Here is a 6,014-nt window from a genome sequence, read left to right as displayed (position 1 = left end):
TGTGAATTTACTCTGTTGGTGTCATAGCCCCTCTAGGAGTTCAGAGTTAAGAGGTCAAGAGTTAATGTTTCCATTGTAACACCTCCAGATTTGACATAGAAACACTCATTTTTAACACTCGATTTTAACTACTATCATTTTACACCTCAGAGTTACATTAAAAAAATGTGACTCTGCTTAGAGTAAAATTAACTCTACTTTTGCAAGAAGACTATTAACACCAAAACATTTAACACTTTTGAATTTGCTGTGTAGGTTTTAGATGTGTCCTTGATCCAACACAGCTGATTTAAATGGCTAAATTACCTCCCCAACATGTCTTGAAGTTCTCCAGAGGCCTGGTAATGAACCAATCATTTGATTCAGGTGTGTTGACCCAAGGTGAGATCTAGAATCTGCAGGACACCGGCCCTCGAGTTGCCTACCCTTGCTAAAAATGCTAAACGTATCCGGTGACGGGTTTAAAGTGTTAAGCACGATCGTGATTCGTCACAAAAATCGGAAAATCGAGCTTGATACTAAAAAAAAAAAAAGAATAAATGTTTGGTCCTGGGAAATTATATGAAATATTTTTAATATTCTCAGGAATAATAGGCTCTGGTGTGTAAAGGCCTTTAGACTGCAGAGGCAAAGAAAAAGACGAACAGGAGGCCAATTAACTGTGAGCCCACAATACCCTAGATCAGGGGTGCCCAATCCCGGTGATTGTCTGCCAAAAACTGATTTCCGGTATTTGCCAAAAACTGATTGCTCCTATAAGTAACTTGTTGGCCTATAATATGTGAAACATATGTCAAATGCATCCCTCATGGATGACACAAAGCCACAAACAACATTCGTGTAACAAGGTTGAAGCCGCAATCAGTTTTTGGCAGTGACTTTTATATAACCTTTATTTATGCAGTTAAAAAAAAACTCATTAACATTAAAAATGTCTTTTGTAAGAGTAAGACAGCAGAAATGGCAGCAAATATTACAATAGTTCTGTAAAAATATTTTAAGTGGGGAAAAAGGACCGGATTGGTTATAATGTGAGTACAATAACACAGAGTTATAAAGATACTTGAAAAAACAGATAATCTTTTAATTCTATATATAACCCCTTTGTAAACGCTGTTCACCGAAGTCTATTTACCAACATACGTAAAGATATTACACATAAGAAATACACGGAAACATTGGAAATCACTTTTTGGCACAGCACCCGGTCCTCGAGAGCTACCGTCCTGCAGCTTTTAGATGCATCCTTGTTCCCACACACCTGAATCAAATGAATGGCTTGTTATCAGGCCTTTGCCAAACACGATGGCATGCTGAAGAGATCAAACCATTTGATTCAGCTGTGTTGGAGTAGGGATGCATCTAAAAGCTGCAGGACGGTAGCTCTCGAGGACCGGGATTGGGCACCCCTGCCCTAGATCAGCGGCCCCCAACCCCCGGTCCTCGGCCTGGTACCGGTCCGTGAGTCGTTTGGTACTGGGCCGCGAGAGTTGAGACTCAGGTGTGAAATGTATAGTTTTCAGGGTTTTTATCAGTTTTCAGCATTATTTTGTTATCGTTTTTATCATTAACTCAGTTTTCCTGGGTCTTTTCACGTGTGTTATGAATAAATCTTCTTTTTTTTTCGGTACCTACTAGTTTTATTTTGTTGTATTTATCCGCAACACCTTAAAGGCCGGTCCGTGAAAATATTGTCGGGCATAAACCAGTCCATGGCGCAAAAAAGGTTGGAGACCGCTGCACTAGATAGGTCTCCATTTCATGTGCTGGTTATCATCATAATCGTAATGGCTGCTAAACTGTGACTTACACTGAGCTCGTATTACAGTAACTTTTCCTCAGTGTGATTGTTTATGGACTAGTGTAACTTCTAGATGAAGCACATCAGTATATTTTGGATGAGAGGGCAGAGTGACTTTGACCGAGGCCTCGTGACTTCATAGGTGTAGCACGATCACGAGAAGAGCAGCGTGAAATTCCGGGTGTGCTTTGGTGTCATATACGGACAGAGAACCGAAAGGAGCGCGTATAAAGGCGTGGACCCGCTCATGGTATTCAGATGATTATCTCCATTTATTTTGAAGGTGGTCAGAGGGCCCGGTGGCACCAGTGTCCGGCAGCCTCGCCTCTGTCAGTGCGCCCCAGGGTGGCTGTGGCTACAATGTAGCTGCCATCACCAGTGTGTGAATGTGTGAGAATGGGTGGATGACTGAGTGTGTAAAGCGCTTTGGGGTCCTTAGGGACTAGTAAAGCGCTATACAAATGCAGGCAATTTACCATTTACCATTCCCTTTTCTCTGCAGCCGACAAAGAAAACAGGACAAACGACAAGAAACCTGAGTAGCTGTCAGCAGAGGAGGAACTTTGGTGTGCCAGCCTGGAGAAGTTCACTTTCCAGTCAGTCCTGTGGAGGACATTTGGATTCTCGGCCTTATGCACTCAGAAAAATAAAGGTGCCAACTGGAACCAAAAGTGGTTCTTTAGACTGATGCCATAGAAGAACCTTTTTTGGTGCCACAAAGAACCATTTCTTTCAGTGGTTCATTAAAGAACCATTTCTTTCAGTGGTTCATTAAAGAACCATTAAAGGTTCCCCAAAGAACCATCAAGAAATGGTTCTTTGGGGCACCTTTAATGGTTTTTCAAAGAACCTTTTAAAAAATGGTTCTTTAAAGAACCATTTTTAAAAAGGTCCTTCAAATGGTTCTTTAAAAGAACCATTTTAAAGAACCTTTTTTCAGTGGTTCTTTAAAAAACCATTTTAAATCTTTCAAAATAAAATGCATCATAAATTGAATTTGAGTAGGGTAAAATAAATACGAGCACAGCATAGACATATATTAATGGTTTATTGTCATTTTGTAGTTGACAAAAAGGCATTTTAACACTCAGCACAACATCACTACTAATACATGTCACATATTAGTGTTTTAAACAGTAATAAATATATTTGCTATACTATAAATAAATATATATAAATACTATAGCTACAGATAACACAACAAATAATACATGTATTGTTTAATTAATAAAACATCAGAAAGTGATAAAAACACATTAGAAATAGCAATAGCTTCATAACAGACCAATAAATCAACACATTTTCATCAGCAGATGTTTGCATGTTCAGTAAAAATATTTCAACAACAAGTTTATGATTAAAATGATCAATGAACTTCAGCCTTACGCTATGTAATGTACGTTTCATGTTGTACTCATGGTCCTTGGTTAGTCCAGTTTAGGACAATGTCTCTGACGTATGTATCATATCAAATATATGTTATATCAAAACAAGGCCACACCTGCAGTTGTTTCAGTTTTTCACTGGTGTTTCCTGTCAGCTGGTCAACCTCACTCAGGCAGACATCCATATCAGCCAACCAAATGACAAGTTCCTCCCTTTGTGCTTCAAATCCCTCCCACTCTGAGACAAGGAGCTGAAAGAGAGAGAAAAGAGTCAATTATAAAGAAGAGAGAAAAGTGAAACCCTCCTCAGAAGGTCTGACTCGCATACCTGCAATTGACCTGTGATGGACTCCAGTTTGGCGTTCACGTCATCCCTTGCTGTTGCCAGTAGCCGAGTCTGCAGGGTGCCCTGGAAGAGCTGAGTTAATGTTCGACTCCTCCTGGTCAGGCTCTCCAGCTGGATGAGCTGAGGTCTCCCCTCTCACCGCTGCCTCTGAACACAGAAACACAAATTGCATCTGAAGCAGGAGGTGCAGATTTTTTTTGCTATTCTTTTCTAAATCCAGGCTTGATCACGTGGAGGTAATTTGGAAAACTTTTTTGGCCAGTGGACGACTGTTGTCTTGCAGAAAGTCAAATCAATCAAACATATGCGATACACAATCAATTCACAAGAACACATTGTAAAAAATAAGTCCAGTTCTTGCCTGATTTCAAGTGAAATCTGCATCAAAACAGGGTGACAGAAGTAAAACGAGTGCACAAAGCCTCACTTTGTACAAGCCTGCTATTACAGTTCTCCTCTATGCAGACGACTTTCCTGTTTTGAAGGCACAACTTGGATCTGCTGTACGAATCTTATGGATACACACTAAATGAAACAATAGTGTGCATGACTCCAGATTCTGATCCCTCATCCTAATATGGTCCCAACATAGCAACAGCAATAAAGCAAATGTTGAGGCTTCAAAATACAAAGTCCATAAACCAATGGCTGACATGGGTTTTATCATAAGGGTGATAAATATACAGATTTCCGTCTGTCTTAGAGATTTGATGTTCATTTACCTGCAGATGCACTATACGTACCTGCTCTGTGGTTTTTCACAACATTTTGCACATCACTATTTAATACAGGAAGTAGGTGAACTAAAACAAGGCATCTTTCTTTGTGAGAGGACCATATTAATGAAACAAACCTCAATGACATCATAGGGAGCCCTAAAGATGCTCCTGCTGCTTCTCTTCCTCCTCATCCAAAGCTTCCTTCTCCTTGTCCTCGCCTTCCATCCAATTGTAATTCAACCTAATTGTGTTTCTCCCCCTTCTCTTCCTCATTTTGTTGGAGCTGTGAACACAATTAATGTGAATCTGGATTAATTTGTGCAAACAAGAAAAATCTACAGCTTTTTGGTCAGAGGTGCTCTTGTGATTTAAGCCGGGTAGAGTAGATTTATGTGTTGATGCTGCCTGCTTCAGCTGAGTGATATTTACACCCTGGCTGGATTACAAACTTTAACCATGTGCTGAACTTTGGCCCAGCGTTATAATAATGTATAATGTGTATAATGTGTATGTGTTAGTCCCCATAGGGAAATAGTTCCTCTGCATTTAACCCATTCACCCAGTGAAGCAGTGGGCAGCCATCAATGCAGCGCCCGGGGAGCAGTGTGTAGGGACGGTACCTTGCTCAGGGGTACCTCAGGGTAGCCGTTCAGTGGAGTTGAACCCCCGACCTTCCGATCATGGGGCCACCACTCTACCTACTGAGCTATCCCTGCCCGTTAATACCTCTTGTTAGTATAACGACCTCTTCTTAGCTTGCATGTATGATGTATGATGGTGGGTAAATGAAATATACAAAAAAATTAACTATATTACAAAAGAACATCTATCTTGGAAACATCAAATGACCGGAGCATAACTTGTCAACTAGTCCGAAAATAAGTTATACAGGAACAGTCAAAGACACACCTTCTCATGTCACATTTCTATTCATTTCTATATAATTTGATTAGACAATAAAGAGTTATCTAATCTAATTATTCATTCAAAACTCTTATGCATAGCTGTATTTTATAAAGCTCATACAGAATTCAAAGTACAGGTTCATGTGAGTATTTAATGTACGGCTCAGATCTACAGAATTTCAAGAGTTTCTAGAGCAGACACAGAGCTCACGCCACAACAGGCTTCAGGCGCCATTTTAGTGACTTTAACAATATATTAAATTTTAATTTCGGTCTAGCTGACATTAGGTTATGTACGCAGCACGCAATTGAACCACATATTTTAGAAGCCAAAGGTTCAAATTAGCTGGGAGCAGCTTCACTTCATTATAACAGTGGTTTTGTTAAGAAAACAGTTGGATACTAAATTGCGCTGACGTCAACGGCTAACGTATCTAGCTAAACGCTACTGTTAGCGCAACATTAACAGCAAGCTACAATGACGAGTAACAAAAACAAAACAGTAATAAGGTTTTCATGAAAATGTTTTACCTCTTCCAACAGTCCCAGAATCCACAGCTTCAAAGTCCAGAAGGTACTGAAGACTGTTATCCGTTTCGCTGTCACCGTCCGTGAGTTTTTTCCCCCGAAGGTCAAGGCCCTCCGCTCGCACACTGTCTGCGCATGCGCATCCCAACGACTGACCCCGTCCGCTCCCGGGAGATTATAGTATGACGTGTTCTGACGTCACTCTCTCTCCCTGTCATTTATTTGGCTCGAAACACATATCAACAAATTGATCAGTGATGAACAACTACTCAGATCATTTACCTAAGCTGTGCTTTGTCAAAACGAAGTGTGTTCATTACACTGACATTC

At 40.3% G+C, this 6,014-nt stretch overlaps 1 long non-coding RNA gene across 1 annotated transcript; it reads right to left on the bottom strand.

Moving 5' to 3' along the window:
• Positions 1 to 3,330: 3,330 nt before the first annotated feature.
• LOC309704056 lies at positions 3,331 to 5,787 on the bottom strand. Its single transcript, XR_014276134.1, has 4 exons — positions 5,688 to 5,787; positions 4,386 to 4,534; positions 3,515 to 3,679; positions 3,331 to 3,437 (listed from the first exon to the last, which is right to left on the bottom strand). It is a non-coding gene; the product is annotated as an uncharacterized lncRNA (long non-coding RNA).
• Positions 5,788 to 6,014: the final 227 nt, after the last annotated feature.

The sequence above is a fragment of the Aulonocara stuartgranti genome (genome assembly GCF_965226115.1).
Source record: "Aulonocara stuartgranti genome assembly, chromosome: 3".
NCBI classification, from domain to species: domain Eukaryota; kingdom Metazoa; phylum Chordata; class Actinopteri; order Cichliformes; family Cichlidae; genus Aulonocara; species Aulonocara stuartgranti.
Note: the sequence above shows the minus strand (reverse complement) of the source record. Positions and strands in the feature narration are given on the sequence as shown.